At 37.5% G+C, this 19,561-nt stretch overlaps 2 long non-coding RNA genes across 2 annotated transcripts in view; one reads left to right on the forward strand and one right to left on the reverse strand.

Annotated features, from left to right (window-relative positions):
• Positions 1-14,440, forward strand: part of LOC117072985 — a 97,325-nt gene extending 82,885 nt beyond the window's left edge. Inside the window, exons 3-4 of the long non-coding RNA XR_004433045.1 lie at positions 10,030-10,274; positions 13,682-14,440. This is a non-coding gene — a long non-coding RNA (uncharacterized LOC117072985). The remainder of the gene's footprint in view (positions 1-10,029; positions 10,275-13,681) is intronic.
• LOC117072986 lies at positions 5,014-6,626 on the reverse strand. The gene is made up of 3 exons (XR_004433046.1): positions 6,513-6,626; positions 5,646-5,901; positions 5,014-5,096 (listed from the first exon to the last, which is right to left on the reverse strand). It is a non-coding gene; the product is annotated as an uncharacterized LOC117072986 (long non-coding RNA).
• Positions 14,441-19,561: the final 5,121 nt, after the last annotated feature.

Here is a 19,561-nt window from a genome sequence, read left to right on the forward strand (position 1 = left end):
ATCACAGCTGCTTGGGCTAATTTTATAGGGCTCGTGGAGGCTACTACATTTGCTATTCACAATGGCAAGAGGAGCTCAATATCTGAACTAAACAAAGTTAAATTTACCAATATTTAGCAACTGTAGGACTTACATTCTCAGAATAAAAAAAAAAAATGAAAATTTTAAGGGAGCTAAGAAAGTACACCCATAAAGAAATAGTCATGAGTCATTTCTTCAGTTAAACCAGCATCAGTACTCAAGTATGATTACTGTATTAGAAAAATCATCTTTAAACACAAAGAAAACTTCTGCTTGTGTATATGAGTGATCACCAATAAAAAGGTTCTACAAAAGGCCCAGTGCACCCGGGTATTCATGTACATACAACAGCATATCATGATGGACACTAGAAGCCTCAGCCTACAGTCCGTTCTCTTAGGTCCCACCTCTGACCCTCACTTGCTGGGCTTATCTTGAACAAATCTTTAGCCTCTCTCTCCCTAAACTGCATCATCTAAAAAATGGAGAAGACAATAGTACTTGGCTCACTGAGTTGTTATGAAAATTAAGTTAGTACATGTAAAACCCTTTTCTGGCACATGGTAAGTGTATATAATACTGTTGTTTTTCTTATTCAATGGGTATATACCAAGGGAAAGGTTTAAATAAAAACGAAGTCAAAATAATTTTTCGAAAGTCATGTCACTGTTAATACAGCCAAAACTACAAACAGAAAAACATGCAAAATATTTTAAAATATTGTATAAAGGCTTATATTTGTAAGCTTAAAAACCCTTCATTTATGAATCAATTTGTGCATAAAAATTGTATACATGCAAACAGAGATTTGGGCCAGAATGGATATTGTTGAATTAATTTAAAAAATACATTTTACAGCTTTTCCAAAACTCTTTAATGAAAAGTCAGCAAGAAGATAATGAGAAAAGACCAAACAGATGTTGGTTTCTGATGAAATCTGCCAAACTTTTACAGCATCATTATGATAGCTTTCCGTTTAGGTCGCCACAGTTTAAAAGTGGGACATTTGAGAGCAGTGATGATTAAAGAGTTGGAAACCCAGGCTTAAGAGGAAGGGACCATGGAAATGATGTTGGTTGGCCAAAAGAGGAGAAGGCTGCGGGTGCCTTAATTACAGTCTCAGTATATATAATACACCATATAAATGAACAGATGTTGTTCCGCAGTGAAAATAGAACAAGATGGGAGCACAGTGGCTCTGACTTGAGAACCATCTTTATCTACAAAGTGTTGTTGAATAGCTAAACCTCTGTTCATTCAACCAATATCTATACATTTCCTCTATTTAGTGTACCGTATTAAGTGCTAACAATTGATAATTCATATATAGACATGTTGGGTGGAATATGCTCTATAATCATATTGCAGAAGACTTGGTGACCTATACGCGTTAGAGCATGGGAAAGACAGGAAACTAGGTGGAGGCAGTGACGCATTTTAGATTCCCACTTCTGTTTCACAAGGATGCATGAGTATCCTGAGAACACCACAAAAGATAGCTAGGTGGGGGTCTGCTTGTTGATACCTCAACCAAAAGGACTGCCCTGGGGGCGAGTAGAGTGGATCTTCCAGCTCAAGGAATTATGCAGTGAGCAGGCTTTCCTTGCAGGCCCACCTAGCTCCTGAAGGGAGGACACTCCTTTAGAGCCACCAATAACCAGTTTTGGATTACTCCAAAGAGACAATTACTACGAAGAGATAAGAGAGAGCACAGAAGCTCAAAAAGATATATATATTTAAATGGTCTTTAATTTAACTTACAGCCAACTGAACTGTAAATAACACTTCACTTCTGATACCAAATGTGTAGGGTTTATTTCTCATACCAGCCAGTTCTTTAGTTCCTAGCAGACACCAACTGGGTGTCCTGAAATGCAATTAAATTCTAACACTATCTAACAGGAATTAGTTCCCACAAGATTGTCCACACTTCACATGCCAATAGCAAGTCCCAGCCTCCTGTACTTCTGACCGACCAACTATACACTGGGAGTTTCCATAACTCCCCTCTCAGGTTAAGTCATTTGCTAGAATAGCTTACAGAACTCAAACATTTACTCAATTTACCAGTCTATTAAAAATAGTATTTTGTTGAGAACGTTTGCGTCTGTGTTCATCAGGGATATTGGTCTGTAGTTTTCATATTTTATGTCCTTTCCTGGTTTGGGTATTAGGGTAAAAACTGGCTTCATAGAATGATTTAGGAAGGATTCCCTCTTCATCTTTTGGAATAGTGTCAATAGGTTTAGTACCAATTCTTCTTTGGATGTCTGGTAGAATTTAGCTGTGAATCTGTCTTTTTTGGTTGGCAATTTTAAAATTACCATTTCAGTCTTGCTGCTTGTTATTGTTCTGTTCAGTGTTTCTATTTCATTCTGATTTAATCTAGGATGGTTGTATGTTTCTAGGAATTTAGCCATCTCCTCTAGGTGTTCATAGTAGCCTTCAATGATCTATTGTATTTCTTGGTATCAGTGATAATGTCTCCCATTTCCAATTGAGCTTATTTGCAACGTCTTTCTTTTCTTGGTTAATCTCACTAATGGTCTATCAATTTTGTTTATCTTTTCAAAGAATCAGGTTTTTCATTCATTTAGTTCTGTTCTGATCTTTGTTATTTCTTCTGCTGAATTTGGGTTTGTTCTTGTTGCTCTAGTTCCTTGAAGTGTATGACCTTAGATTGTCTGTTTGTGCATAAAGGGTATCCAAATTAGTAAAGAGGAAGTCAAACTAGCACTGTTTGCTGATGATATGATCATATACCTAGAAAACCCTAAACACCCCTCCAAAAAGCTCCTAGAACTGATAAATGAATTTAGTAAAGTTTCTGGATACAAAATCAATGTATACAAACAGTATCAATACTATACACCAACAATGACCGAACTGAAAATCAGATCAAGAACTTGACTCCTTTTATAATAGCTGCAAAACAAATAAAATACTTAATACACCTAAGCAAAGAGGTGAAGGACCTCTATAAGGAAAACTACAAAACACTGCTGAAAGAAATCACAGATGACACAAACAAATAGAAACATATCTCATGCTCATGGATGGGTAGAATCAACATTGTGAAAATGACCATACTGCCAAAAGCAATCTACAAATTTAATGCAATTCCCATCAAAATACCACCATCATTCTTCACAGAATTAGAAAAAAAATGCTAAAATTCATGTGGAACCAAAAAAGAGCCCACATAGCCAAAGAAAGACTAAGCAAAACGTATCACATTACCTGACTTCAAACTATACTATAAGGTTATAGTCACCAAAACAACATGGTACTCATACAAAAATAGGCACATAGACCAATGGAACAGAATAGAGAACCCAGAAATAAAGTCAAATACTTACAGCCAACTGATCGACAAAGCAACACAAAAACAAAGTGGAGAAGGGACACCGTATTCAACAAATGATGCTGAGATAATTGGCAAGCCACAGGTAGAAAAATGAAACTGGATCCTCATCTCTCACCTTATACAAAACTCAATTCAAGATGGATCAAATACTTAAATCTAAGACCTGAAACCATAAAGATTCTAGAAGATAACACGGAAAAAACTCCTCTAGACATTATCTTAGGCAAAGACTTCACGAACAAGAACCCAAAAACAAAGACCAATAGATGGTTCTTAAACTAAACAGTTTCTGCATGACAAAAATAATAATAATAATCAGCAGAGTTAACAGACAACCCACAGAGTGGGAGAAAATCTTCACAAACTACACATCTAACAAAGGACTAATATCCAGAATCTACATGAAATTCAAATCAACAAGAAAAAAAAAAATTCCCATCAAAAAGTGGGCTAAGGACATGAATAGACAATTCTCAAAAGAAGATGTACAGATGGCCAATAAATATATGGAAAAACATTCAACATCACTGATTATCAGGGAAATGCAAATCAAAACCATAATGTGATACCACCTTACTCCTGCAAGAATGGACATAATCAAAAATGATAGATGTTGGCATGGATGTGGTAAAAGGGAATACTTTTACACTGTTGAGAATGTAAACTACTACAACCACTATGGAAAACAGTGTGGAGATTCCTTAAAGAACTATAAGTAGATCTACCACTTGATTCAACAATCCCACTCCTGGGTATCTACCCAGGGGAAAAGAAGTCATTGTTTTATTATTATGTGTATACAAGTATCTTTTAAAAGATATTTTTATACACATGTTTATAGCAGCACAATTTGCAATTGCAAAAACATGGAACCACCCCAAATATCCATCAGTCAATGAGTGGATACAGAAAATGTAAATATATATGATGAAATACTAATCAGCCATAAAAAGGAACTAATTTTAAGGTGGTTCTATGTCACAGTTCAAATTCTGTATTCAATGACTTATTGCCTAAATGTACAATGATCTATCTAATCTCCTAAATGAGGCCAGAAGAAAAGAAGAGTGAGCTAGTAGAAAGAGGTCTAAGATCCTCCAAGAACTGAGTTTGTGTTCCATCTCTGTCACTTACTATTTGATTGTCAATGGGCAATTTATGTAATCTGTTTTAAATCATGGGCACTGAAGGAATAAGTGTTGGGCACCAACAGCATCTACTATAGAAGTTACTCAATATCTTCCCTGAGAGCCTTTGAACATAGCTAGGCCTCTAAATAGTCCGCTTAAACTCCAGTTCTTTTGGAAAATGGCAGAGAAAATGATTATCAGATTTTAAGTACATCAAAATTCCATTCAGCATTGAATACATATAAAGCATAAGATGAGTTACGAATATATGCAAAAATTTGTATTCAAAATACAAGACAGAAATCAGTCTTAGTAAGGCAGCTGGGGTTCTCTTCCTGTCTCAGATGTTGAACTCAACATTTTCCTAGCTTTGTGACAGTATTAGGTTCACACCAACTCTTTTGGATGCCTTCTTCTCAAAATCAAATTCAATATAGAGGGACAGAGACTGAGAAGCCTAGGATGAGCCAGAAAGTTTGTGACTGGCACACACTTGCCTGGGGCCCAAGTCACCAGAAGCCAAAAGTTTCCTCAGGAAACAATGTGTTGTCAAGTGGCCATCCTCCAGTCAACGGGGCCTGTTAAGAGAAAAACACATCAGTATTATAAAGCACCACACACAATGACTCATTTAGTCTCAAGATATGCAGGATCAAAATTATTATCCCTTGTACTGGTACGGAAACCGTGATTTAAAACAGATTACATAAATTGCCCATGGATAATCAAATAGTAAGTGACAGAGTTGGAACACAAACTCAGTTCTTGGAGGATCTTAACCCTCTTTCTACCAGCTCACTCTTTTCTTGCCTCATTTAGGAGACTAGGTAGATCATTGTACTTTTAAGCAATAAGTCATTGAACACTGAATTTGAACTCTGACATAGATCTACCTTAAAATTGAGCTAAGGCAAAATTGCAAAGTACCCATTTTTTATTAGAAAAATGATTTGATTGTATTTTCTTTTGTTTTCTAAACCTGAGTGTTCACCTTTCTTTTCTCCTATATCCCTATGTCCCTCAATCAAAGAATATTGGAATGACATTTGCTAAGTGTTTTGTTATCTGTTGCTGCATAACAAATTACCCCCAAACTGAGAAGCTTAAAATCATCATAATTATCTCACAGTTACTCTGGATTAAGATGCCACGAGTAGTTTGACTGAGTGTTTCTGACTCAGGATAGGTATCTCCTGAGGTTGCAGTGAAGTTGTTGGCCAGGGCAACAGTCACATGGGGTTAGTGGACCCACTTTTAGGATCACTCAAGCTGTTGTTGGCAAGCCTGTTTCTTGCCAGCCCATGTCTGCCCATCTCCATTCGTTGCCATGTGCTGCTTGAGTGTTCTCACGACATGGCAGCTGGCTTGGCCTGAGCAAGAAATCTGAGAAAGAGAGGTCAAGGTGTTAGTAGCTAGCATTCTTCTACAACCTCATCTCAGAAGTAACGTATCATCACTTTTGCCATATTATTTGATCCCACAGACCGACGCTGGTATGATGTAGGAGTGGATTTCACAAGGGTGTGAATTCTAGGAGGTGGGGATCACTGCGAGTGCCTTGGAGGCTGACTACCACACCAAGAAGCATACAGATGTAGGGGCATTTTATTCCTTCTGTTGCTCCTCAGAGACTGGAAAGGGGATGCTTTTTCCATGTGTGTAAGTACACAATTCAATATACCTATTATGTCATCTTTAGTAGACTGAGCTCAAAACAGATACTAACATAGAATTGATAAGATATTAAGATCCCATCTCTGTACTCAAAGAGCTCAATCTAAAAGACCAAATATACCAAAATATATACATCAAGAGAAGTTGAGTGAGAGCTCAAAAAAGTATAAGGGGGTTCATATAATGATGGTAAGCTGCTGTACACTTGGGGAAGAACAAGACACAATACCTAGGAGAAGTGGCATTTGAAATGAGTAGAATTTTGGAGTAAAGATCAGGGCAGAGAAAGGAGATAAAAGACTCCGAGGAGGGAAACTCACCAAGAATCTTTGAATCAGAAATTCTGGTAATCATGGCTTCACAACTATGGAAGTCCAGCAGGGAAAACAAGTTGCATGTAGTTTGATGTAAAAGTAGCTATTTGTAAAGCCTCTGATAGGAGCATACCCAAAAAGAAGGAAGAAAAAGATGTTAGATAGACTCGGCTTCCTGCTTGAGTTTCTCCAATGGCTTCCCATTGTCTGCAATAAATTAATGCAAACTCCCTCGCATTAAGACCTGCAGGCTGGCCTGCACCTTGGAGCCTTATTCCTTTTTTTTTTTTTTTTTTTTTTTTTTTGAGACGGAGTCTCGCTCTGTCGCCCAGGCTGGAGTGCAGTGGCCGGATCTCAGCTCACTGCAAGCTCCGCCTCCCGGGTTCACGCCATTCTCCTGCCTCAGCCTCCCGAGTAGCTGGGACTACAGGCGCCCGCTACCTCGCCCGGCTAGTTTTTTATATTTTTTAGTAGAGACGGGGTTTCACCGGGTTAGCCAGGATGGTCTCGATCTCCTGACCTTGTGATCCGCCCATCTCGGCCTCCCAAAGTGCTGGGATTACAGGCTTGAGCCACCGCGCCCGGCCGGAGCCTTATTCCTAACCACCATCCTGCCTCCAGGTCCCCAGTGACGCCCCAGCCTCCCTATTTCCGTATCATCCCAGGACATGCCAGGCTGGGTCCCAGCTAGTTACCCATTCTATTTATTCTGCATGGAATAGCCTGCGCATCTCTTCTTCACACTGTTCCTCCTTACCTTTGCACATTCAAAGGTCACTTGGCCTAGAAAGATATTTCTGACTCTCCTCTGGACCCATCCTCATTCTAGCTGTAACTAAATGCATTGACATCTGGCATGGCATATAGTCTACGAAGTTGATTCTAAAAGGAATATTCAAATCCCACAACTGAAGGCATGATATAGTTTGACATCTTTATTTTCCTTGGAAAAGGAAAATAAGAGATAAGGTAATGGTGCCTTAAACTTGATGGAATTTTCTCATTTGCATATTTACTCCTTCCCTGAGACTAAAAATACCTTGTGGTATGAACTCATTTCTTTTATATCCCCATTGCCTGTCACATTGCCCTGTATAATAAGCTCCCTATGAATGTGGGAGGTTGATCCTTAAATAGCTAAAGGAAACATCACTTCTTTCTAGCTAGCTCCAGGAAGGGTGACCCTTATTACCCATGTCATTTCATTTAAAAGGGTCAGCACAAGGTGAATGAAAATTGTGTGATCTATTGACTTTGTTAAATCATTTGACCTAAAAACTATGACCTCCTTCCTTTCATGTCATATATCTCCAAATCTTCCTGGAATTAATCTCAAATTTTCAACAATGGACTTAGAACTGTAAATATATACAGTTGATAAAATGCCCAATCAATGAAGTCAAGCCTGAAGTCTAAGCTTTAATATTTATTAGCACATGACCTTTGTTGGTTAACCATCCTGAACCTTAGTTTTATCTTCCATAAAATGAGGGTAGTACAATTCACCTGTCAGGGTAGTTATGATACAGCTGCAATGACTGGAGTAGCACCAGGGTCCTTGGTCTCACACTGATTTAGATAAAATGACATGGACACATATGGAGTGGTTTTAAGGAGCAGAAAGTTTAACAAGCAATCAAGAAAGCAGCAGCTCCCCCATACAGAGACGACAGAGGGAGGGAGGCTCCAAGAGAGAAATCCTGTGTGCAGCAGAAAAATGGTCAGTTATATTGGAGGCTGGAGGAGGTGGTGTCTGATTTGCATAGGGCCCAGGGGATTGGTTTGACCAGGTGCATCATTCACATAGCCCAAGGGAAAACCTGGTCCTCCCATCTTAGTCTTTTAATATGCAAATGAGGGCTGCCATGATGTCCTGAACACCCAGAGGTATCTGGAGGTGGCCGTGACACTGGGCACACCTGGTGACAAGAGGAAGGCAAGAATTGCCATATTGGGTGGACCCAGTTTCTAATGGCCTGCATTTGCATATCAAAGCTTGCTGACTTGGCCCTTCAAGCCCCCTTTCTGGTTAGAAAAGAAATGGTTTGGGGGTTGCTTCTTATTACAGGAAAATTACCACCAAAAACCTTTACCCTTTCTAGCTACCTAAAAATTATTTCTTAATAACTCCTGTATTAGTTGTAAAGATTAACTCCCTTACAAATATAAAACATCTAAGGTGGGGCCTGGGTATAGGAAGATACTCAGTTAATTTTAGACCATCTCCTGACACACAACAGAATGAACAACAAAAATAATGAGAAAAGTCCGAAGGGTCAGGTGAGCAGTGTGGGCTTAGAAATCCATTCCAACGTCATATGAATTGGGCACTGAGGTAATTGCCCAAGTTAGTGATGTCAAAATGCAATGAACAACAATCCTTGTGGAGGATTTATTCTGCTTGAGTTTCTCTTTCTCTCCGTGGATCATTGAGTAATTTGAAGTTTGAATCTAGTTTTACCTATTGTTTTCCTACTGACCACGATATTTTTACCACAAAAACATGGAATTTATAACAATTTGACCGTATCTTTTTCCTCATATTATTCTGGGGACCAGACTGTTGCTTTGCTTCCAGGCATTATAATTTGACATGCACTCTACAACAACCTTTAGCCCCCATTAGCTCTTAGTAATGACTATTTTATTTCCTTTAAACCTTTCCCATAGGTTTCACAACTTTCTTTTGAACGTTCTCCAAAAACTCTAAATCCTTATGTTGCTTAACCATATTTCCCTTTCTCTTCTATTGTGCATTTCTCTGTGTTGAGAAGTCTTTGAGAAAGCAAGGAGTCCCTCTGCCAACTGATGAATACTAGGATAGGCATGAGTAATGAAGGTCTTCTAGAACTATGAGAGCAGGGCAGTAGGTAGAGCAGAGAAGAAAGGAATTAAGAAATGGATAAGAAATGTCAGAGAATTAGGGGGAAAGAAGAGCAACAATTCTGATTTGTTGTCATGCAAAGATAGATTAAGATCAGGAGGTGATGTTTTAGCTGGCTTTCATATCAAGAGGATGAAGTGAAGGGATAAAGGTCCAGTTTACACAAAGAAGTTTAGAAGCCAGATGCAAAATCCCAAATCTTCATCATATACTGATAAGCCTTACCACACTAGTTGGAAAGGAGGTTCTAGACGTCAATATGGGAAGAAGTGGTAAACCCCTTTGATCTTTCATAATCTAGAAACAGAATCCCAGAACAATAAAACAAACAACTAATCCTACTATTTTCTGATCTTTTGGCTCTTTTGAATCATTTTTATAAACTTAACTACTCTGTGGGGGCCTAATCCTTGTCCCAATAGTCCACGTGGTTGAATGGCTGCCTGATCCAAATGCTTTGATCACACCGGAGTCTTGGAGTCTTTTCTACCCTTTTTAGAGGCACAACTTTCAGAAATACTTTCTGCAAAAGCTCTGTGCTTTGATAAATAGATTTAAGTGCTATAATCACCAGGCATTTGAATGCAGATTAATTCATAGAGCCAGATAATAGATCTTGTTCTGTCATGTTGTTTTTAGCCAAAAGTTGAAAGCTTTGAAGAATGTGGAGAAACTATGAAATTTTAATAGCCTTGGGGCACAGAAACTTAACACAAAGAAAGAATCGTCATTCATTCAAAGAGTATTCATGGCCTTGGTGGAAAGATTGATGACACATTCTGTGATTAATTACAGTTGTTGAAGAAAGCTAGAAGAAAAAAAGCAACAAAAGTTCTTGACTTAATCAAAGACAACAATTTGAATAAATGGTCCTAAAGTCCACAGTAAGTACTTGGTCAAATGAACCACAATGTTACTTTGAATTGTAAGATTTTACCTTCATCCTGAAAAATAAAAATACATAAAAAATAAATGCCTGGCTGAACATTATTGATTTGATAGAGAAGGTATCAGTTATTTTCTCACATAAAAAGGACTCATAAAATCTGAGGGTTGTGATATTTAGGTTTTCTTGCCTGAAGGAAGGTCATTTCACAGTAACTTCCTGAAAAAAGATGACTATATATTATGATTAGTAACTTATCCATAAAAAGGATAATCAATCATATGGTTTTGCTGTGTGTCCCCACCCAAATCTCATCTGGTAGCTCCCATAATTCCGACGTGTTATGGGACTGACCCAGTGGGAGATAATTGAATCATGGGGGTGGGTCTTTCCCTTGCTGTTCTCCTGATAGTGAATAAGTCTCACGAGATCTGATGGTTTTAAAAACGGGAGTCTCTTTGCCTGCTGCCATCCACGTAAGATGTGACTTGTTCCTCCTTGCCTTCTGCCATGATTGTGAGGCCTCCCTGGTCATGTGGAAGTGTAAGTCCAATAAATCTCTTTCTTTTGTAAATTGCCCAGTCTCAGGTATGTCTTTATCAGCAGCATGAAAACAGACTAATACAAATAACATAATAAGAACAGGAATGAAATAATTGACATGAAGGACTCACCTGAACAATTACACCAAAAGAGCATCTTCTACTTTCTCTAATCTAGACAAAGCCCATCCACAATAGGCCAATTCTGTCAGCGACAAGGCTGATGGGAAGGTTCAGAAATAATTGCAACTTTTCCTCCTCACATTTCTATGGAATCTTTTGGAGAATAGAAAAATAAATTATTTTAAGGCAGGGGTTCTCAAGTCCTGGACCAGTACCTGTCCATGGCCTGTTAGGAACAGGGTCGCACAGCAGAAGGTGAAGGGCAGGTAAGCCAGCATTACTAAGCCCAAGCTCCACCTATTGTCAGATCAGCGGCAGCATTAGATTAGATTCACCCTATCGTGAACTCTGCATTCAAGGTATCTAGGTTGCATACTCCTTATGAGAATCGAATGCCATCCCCCACCCACCGTGGTCCTTGGAAAAATTAACTTCCATGAAACTGGTCCCTGGTGCCGAAAAGGTTAGGAACCACTGTTATAAGGTTTCAATAGGTAACTTGCATTCAATAGCTTGTGGTTATAGCTTCCTGTTTGGCAGAGGAAAAGGATATCTATATATATCTACATATAGAGATATATATATCACAGATCTTAGAGCTTTAAATTAACTATCAACTGTATGGAACTTGACTACTGAGCTTGAGCTTGCTACCATTCTTAAAATCATCAGGTCTACTTCTGTGCTATTTTTCACATTTATATATTATAACTTCATCTTCAATAAAATACAAATATATATTAGCTATTTTTCAATGTGGATTTTATGTGGTAAGTGTTCAGATCTAAGAATATTATCTGTTTCCCAAGTAATTGTTTCCCTGAGTGAAAATTTTTAAAGCCTACTTATGTTAATTACAATTCTATTTTAACCTTACTAGATCTGTGCTACGACTAGAAAACACTTAACATAAAATTTATCCCATTTAAAAGTAAATGGATAATAGTTTAAAAAAATACTCCAGTAAAGTACTAAGTCATGAAAACTATATTTTCTTGACACTTGTTTCTAAGATGCGTAATATGCTTTAATCTTTTGTAAAATACAAGCATTCTTTTATACTATATGAAAGAATTAAAACAGTGCACTTTATACACTTGAAACCAAAAGTTCCCATCCTTCCTGTTCTTTAAAGAATGGAAATTAGACTGCTATGTTTTTCTTACTTTTTTAGCAACATAACTAAACATGGTTTGGATATTATCATTAAGTCTCATTTTGGATCATCAAAATACATAAGTGTGTATATATATATATATGAAATAAAACTTACAAAGTATGTATGTGTGTGTGTGTATATATTAAACTTGTGAAGTCCTAAAAGCCTGGCAGAGTGGTAGAGACACACAGCTCTAGTCCCAGTAAAACAAACCATATGGCTAATTAAAATTGTTCTATTGAGCTCTCCACTAATTGCTAAAAAATATATACACGTTTTCAGTTAATCAGCTATTAGTTTGGCATTCTGCGTGCTACATCTTTCTCAGCTGTTGAGATTACCTCTATGATTTTAGGCTTTTATTTGTAGATTTGGGCATTTTACACTTTATAGACTTCTAAGTCCTTAAAGCAAGCAAATAAAAAAATGTAGCTCGATGAGAACACTGCAAGTTATAAAAGTGGTCCAAAGAGTTTCACTACTTTTTCCTTGCACTGTCAGAACAGGATGAAAAGCTAATTTGAGGCTATGTTTCCCTCCCTGGAAGAACTATATATATAGTTGACAGGGACCCATTCTCTTTTCACCCTTGCTGACTTACCACACTGTCCAACCAAGCCTTGCTCTCCCTCTCAATCACTTCTTCATGAACCTCTCCCCTAAAAAGTGGAGGTGAAATGTAGTTATTCAAATTTTCCGATGATTTCAGAAACCACAACTCTTCCTAAGAGAAGGAAACATGAAAAATGGACAAAACGCTGATCTAGATGTGCTTAATTTAGCAGTCATAGGAACTCCATATTTGTGTATTTTGTATGGTTATGAATATGTAGTATAGGATGAAAATTCAATAAATGAATATATTAGCGAGTTCACTTATTATCAACTAAACATTGAATCTGAACCATGGTGAATTGATTTAGGACAAATACAGAAATCAGGATATTTAAGCCAAATTTCATTCAACTCTGTTTAGTACAGACATATTATGATTTGATGAAACAAGCTGTTTTCAAAAATAAATTACATGGTGTGTAAGGTATATCAATAAGATATAAACACCAGAATAGTTTTACATGATGTGTAAGATATATCAATAAAATATAAACCCTGGGTTATTTTTGAGTTATGTAATGCTAAAAATTTTATCTTTTTACTTTTTAAGTAATAATAATTTTATTAAAAGGCCTGGTTTGGCTGTAGGCAAAGAATTGATTACTTGGAGCAAAAAAAAAAAAAAAAGGGATGTGTTGGCTCTCATCACTTTCCTATAACTCATGAATATTAACATTTTCCAGAAGATTGCTGCCCTTGGGGATTTGGGCTCTTCCTTCTCAAATCTATTGTTATGTGTATTATTTTTCCTTTCATTAAAAGAAGGCAGTCAAGACTGTTTAACTCAGTTTAAGAAAAAAAAAAAATCTCTTGCCAAGTTTCTTAAACCCCATTGTATACATGAAGCTTAAGTTAGAACAAAGATATGACATTACTGTATGGAGTCCAGTAAGTGCTTCTATTGTGTCTTCAACTCTCTTCCTCAATGACATTCTCATTTACTTATATTTGTCTCTATCTTCACAGGTTGCTCATACTGAAAATCAGTTTCTTTTCCCCTGGTGCAAAGAACAGTGGTTTCTCCAAAACTGAAGTTGAACATTATCTGAAATATCAGGTCCTCCAGAAAAGGGACATGAAGCCCCCTTTGTAATTTCTGCATTAGCATTGCTCTCCTGGCAAGCAGGAAACTTCATCAGAGAAGTCAGCCAAGGAACGTCTTTAAATGGAAATTGTGCAAATGAGGAGCAAATGCATTAAAAAGTTGCTGACGGGCATGAAATGCTTTGATGTGAAGATGGAAAACTCCAAGCAGGAAGGATTTTAAGCATTTTGAGTCTGATTGACTCTGTGGTTTCTCAGCAGAGTTATTCCATGGGCTAAAATAAATGCAGAAATGGTATTTTGAGACCACAGCTGCAGAGGGGATCGTGATGAATTTCAATGAAAATCCAGTTGAATCTTGGGGTTTAGATCTTAAAAAAGCAAAGGACATGAGAGAAGTAATATTGCTTGAAATTTCATTGCTTATATCTAAAAGAAACTCCCATTTATTTTTAGGAGAAATGTTGAATCTTTGCAATGTGGTAGATGCTCCCACAAAACTTTCTCCAAAAATAGGAGATAAATGTTGGAAAGAGGCAATTTACTGAGTTTGCTGATAGAGGTGGAGTTTAGACACAGGCAAGCATACACAAGAGTCATGAAGTCTTTACACTATTATCTTTACAAATGAGTTTTGTTTGTTTTTCTTGTTTTGTTTTCTGAGATGGAGTCTTGCTCTGTCACCCAGGCTGGAGTGCAGTGGCGCGATCTCGGCTCACTGCAAACTCTGCCTCCTGGGTTCACGCCATTCTCCTGCCTCAGCCTCCTGAGTAGCTGGGACTATAGGTGCCTGCCACCACGCCCAGCTAATTTTTTGGTATTTTTAGTAAAGACGGGGCTTCACCGTGTTAGGCAGGATGGTCTTGAACTCCTGACCTTGTGATCCGCCTGCCTCGGCCTCCCAAAGTGCTGGGATTACAGGCGTGAGCCACTGCGCCTGGTCACAAATGAGTTTCTTACAGTGGTCAATGACAGACCAATTTCATACAAAGCTTGCTTCAGAAGGCAATGGTTTGGTGCCAATATGTTAGCTATTTACTTTGATCACCGTATGCATTAAAAAGAAAAAAAATTAGGAATACTCAAGCAGAACCTCCAACTTAAATAGCATTTTCCACAAAAAGTGATGGAGGGATAGACAGGTTAAATGGGATCAGGTATGTGATGAGATCTCAGAAATGTTTGCACAATAATGCAGATACACATTTTTAAACAGACCCATAAGGATTGGAACTAATAAAAATAATAGAATAAAATACTGATCAAGAATGTGTCCTCCTTAGTAACTGGGTTTTGAATTCTAGCTCCACAGAACTTTTCAGATATCTGACATGAAACAAGATACTGCAATGTTCTGTGCCTTCATTTTCTCTGCTGTAAATGGAGATTTTACTAGAACCCTATAAGATTATCATGAGAATTTTATTACTTAATATATGTAAAGCTTTAGACATAGTATATGGCACCTAGTAAGCACTCAATTAAATGTTATCATTCGTAGCAGTGTAGAATTAAAAAACAAAAACGGCAAACTGTAAGTTAGGCATCTGGCTCTGCAAACTAGTTAAATTCCACAGACCTTATTCTGGCCATCTGTAAAATGAAAGCGTTAGGCTAGATCATCTCTAAAGTTCCTTCCACCTTAAAAAGACATTGCTCAAAAACACGTTTTAGGAGTACGCAAAGTTTTTCAGCAGAAGGTGATGTTTTAGCAGAACGTTTTTAAAGGCACTTAATCACTTTCACAAAAATGTGTGTCATGGCTTGCACTTCCTCCTCAGTCAACTCCTGTTGGGACTTCACTTGCTGCTTATTTGGCCGAAGTGACTCCTGTCAGGGTCACAAGGATTTCTATGTTGTCAAGTCCAATGGTCGCTTCTTTAACCTCTTAGTGCACCCGGTAGCACTTGACACATCTGAATCTGATTTTTTCCTCCTTTCTCCAGTAACCAGCCAGAATTTTTTTTTTTTTTTTTTTTGAGAGTCTCTCTTTGACTTGTAGGCTGGAGTGCAGTGGTACAATCTCCACTCACTGCAACCTCCACCTTCTGGATTTAAGAGATTCTTGTGCCTCAGCCAGGCATCACCACATCAGGCTAATTTTTATATTTTTAGTAGAGATGGGGTTTATCCATGTTGGCCAGTCTAGTCTTGAACTCCTGACCTCAGGTGATCCGCCTGCCTCAGCCTCCCAAAGTGCTGGGATTACAGGCTTGAGCCACCCCACACGACCGAGATTGTCTTTTTAATAACCATTTTATTTTACTCCTCTACTTAAAATCCTGAAATGGCTTTCCATGGCCTTTGTGATCTAGACACTTTTGATCTTATTTTCTACCATCTCTTCTTGTTCTTCGCAGCCCCTTCAGCCATACTGGCCTTCTTTCTGAACTTCAAACACCCCAAGCTTATTCCTTGGATTGGTGGGTACCTTTGCTTAGAATTTTCACCTTAAATCATGGCTGGCTCCTTCGTGGCATTGTCTCAGTATAAATGTCTCCTCCTCAGAGAGGCCTCTCTGATTAAATAGTACCCACTTCACTTAGCCTACCTTGCCCTGTTTCATATTCATAATGAAACTGTCTTATTTTTACCATGTCTATCTCCCTCAAAGAAAGTAAGCCCCATGAGAACAGGTATATTATCTGGCTCAATGCCAAGGAAAGATCCTCAATAAAGTTTTTGAATGAAAAGCTAAAGAACTCAGTTTCCCTTGCATCATGTTCAAAGTGGTCTCTGCCTTCCCTAAATTTTAATCACCCTTATTGTCAGTTCCACTTATTTGATATCACACATCATCCTGTATTATTATGAATTTTTCCCACATGTATGTCTTTTTTCTCCAATCATAAGATACTTGTGGAATGAGACTATGAGACACTTCAGGTGTCTCACAAGCGATGGGGCCTTGTTCACAATTATTCACTAAATGTATGTTAAAATATTTAAAGGGAGACAAATTTACTAGTACTTTACAAAAACCTAAATTACTCATGACTGAATAGTCAAAAGGAAGAAAACAAAAAAGTGCTTAAATGTTTCAATAAAAACATGTCCACCCAATGGTTTACATTTTCCTGGGCAGTGGGAAAAGAATGAGAGCTGGACTTCAGTTTTTAAGTGGGTAACCCAAATCGTTTTGGTTCTTTAAAAAATGGATTTGTTACTTATGTTAGGAACAATCTCTCTATAGTCTAAATAGAGATCTAAGGAAATGCAATCTAAAGAAACTCTAGTCTTGGCTGAGTATGTTTCACTTTACATTTTACATACCTTATTACAGCGAGTACTCATAGGCAAAAGTTCCATTTTCTACATTGAAGTCAACTATCATTTGTCTCTTTTGGACTTGACACTCTGCGGTGACTCCCCACCATTGTACTTACTGGTTCAAACTCCTTAGCAGATCCTACCAGACTGTCCAGGATTAAGTCTTTATTTACACTTTAGTCTTACCTCTTATCATTCTCTCTCCCCTCAAGATCCTCTTTTGTCCAATCCCCACAGACACATTCAGTTCTAGACACAGCAAAAAATGCAGGCCCCCTAATGAACTCTACCACGATCCCCTCTACACTCTTTTCTCTTATTGACACATCCTGATCTCTTACCCATCCATCTAGTTAGCCTGGTTAACTCTCCTCTATTAGGTTTTTTGCCAAACCACAATTACTTTTGCACCAACCTAATAGATCATCTTCTCTAGCAGGCCTTCCCTACCCCTGCCTACCTGCCTACCTGCCTACCTGCCTAACTTCCTGCCCAGATTGAATCAGTCCCCATCTATGAATTCTCATAGTACCTGTGCTTACCCACCATAGAGCACATAGCACATGACTGAAATTTCCTTACCCAAGATGAAATAATTGAATAGCCCAATTCTTTCTTTAATACTATGCTATAATATGAATGTTTATGCTCCCCCTCAAATTCATATCCTAACATTCTGACGTCCAAGGTGATACTATTAGGAGACAAGGACTTCTAGTGCTCTGATCTTCCTGATCTTAGAAGGAAAGCGTTAGCTTTTTACCGTTAAGTATAATATTAAGTACAGATTTTTAGTACATGTTCTTTATCAATTTTAGAAAGTTCCTTTCCATTCCTATTTTTCTTAAAGTTTTAATCATGAATGGGTATAAAATTTTGTCAGATGCCTTTTCTGCATTGATTAGTATGGTTTCATGATTCTTCTCTTTTAGCCTATTAATATGGCCAGCTGTATTAGCTGATTTTCAAATACTGAACCACCCTTGTGCTCCTAGAAGAAGCCCATGGCTCTGCCCTCAGTAACAAAATCAGTGCCCTTAGAAAAACAGCCTGATAGAGCATGTTTGCCCTTTTCACTATGTGAGTACACAGTTAAAGGGCCCCATCTATGAGGAGTGGGCCCTCAGTAGATACTACTGGCACCTTATCTTGGTCTTTCCAGCCTCCAGAACAGTGAGAAATAAGTTTCTGTTGTTTCTAAATTACCCCATATCAAAGGTATTTTGTTACAGCAGCCAGAATATACAAAGATACCCTATAATACCAAAAACAGGCAAAAATGTACAAAAAATGTAAGCTTTAGGCCAATGTCCTTCAAGAATATGCATACAGAAATTATTAGCAAAATATTAGCATATAGAATTTACAATATACGAAGAGAATTATACTCCATGACTCTTATGATCTAGGATACAAGGCTGGTTCAATATTGGAAAATCAATGAATGTAATCAACCGTATTAGCAGGCTAAAGAAAAGAAATCATATGATCAATCAATGCAGAAAAAGTATTCAACAAAAATTTTATACCCCTTCATAATAAAAACTCTTAAAAAAATAAAAACACAGCAACAGAAAAGAACTTCCCAAAATTGATTAAGTGCATTTACTAAAAACCTACAGCTAACACAATGCCTAATGGTAGAAAGCTAAATGCTTTCCTCCAAAGATCAGGAACAGTACAAGGAGGTGACTCTTTGCCACTCTTGTTCAAAATAGGGCTGGAAGTGCTAGTCTGTACAATAAGTCAAGAAAAAGAAAAGGTAGAGAAATTGAAAAGATCCTAAATTTAAAACATAATACTATGAAACTTGCAGGTTAAAAGCACAGAAAATCTTTGCACCTAGGGCTAGACAACAACTTTTAGATTTGATACCAAAAGCATGGTCCAAATCAGGAAGACTGATAAATTGTACTTCATCAAAATTAAAAAACTTTTGCTCTGTAAGAGATCCTGTTTCTCTGTTAGGACAATGAAAAGATAAGCTATAGACTGAGATAAAATATTTTCAAATTACATATCTGATAAATGAGCACATAAAGAAGTCTTAAAAACTCAAGTCAAAAAATTAAAAATTCAATTGGAAAATGGACAAAAATCATGAAGCGTAATTTTGCTGCAGATGGTGTACAGATGGCAAATAAGCATCTAGAAAGTTGCTCAACATCATTAACCATCAGGGAAATGCAAATTAATACCACAGTATAATTACAAAGCTCTCAGGATGGCTAAAATAAAAAATAGTTGACTACACCAAATGCTGGTGAGAGTGTGGAAAAATTGGATCACTCGTATGTTTCTGGTGGTAAGATAAAGTAGCCTGGACCCTGTGGAAAACTGTTTTGCAGTTTCTTAGAAAGTTAAGCATGCAAACACCATACAACTGCACTCCCGAGCATTTATCCCAGAAAAATTAAAATATTCACAAAGAAGTATGTACATAAATGTTTATAGCAGTTTCATTCATAATAGCCACAAAGAGAAAAAAATCCATGTGTTTCTTAATGGGTGAATAAACTGTGGTACATTTAT

The sequence above is a fragment of the Trachypithecus francoisi genome, unplaced genomic scaffold, assembly GCF_009764315.1.
Source record: "Trachypithecus francoisi isolate TF-2019V2 unplaced genomic scaffold, Tfra_2.0 Lachesis_group4, whole genome shotgun sequence".
Taxonomy (NCBI): Eukaryota; Metazoa; Chordata; class Mammalia; order Primates; family Cercopithecidae; genus Trachypithecus; species Trachypithecus francoisi.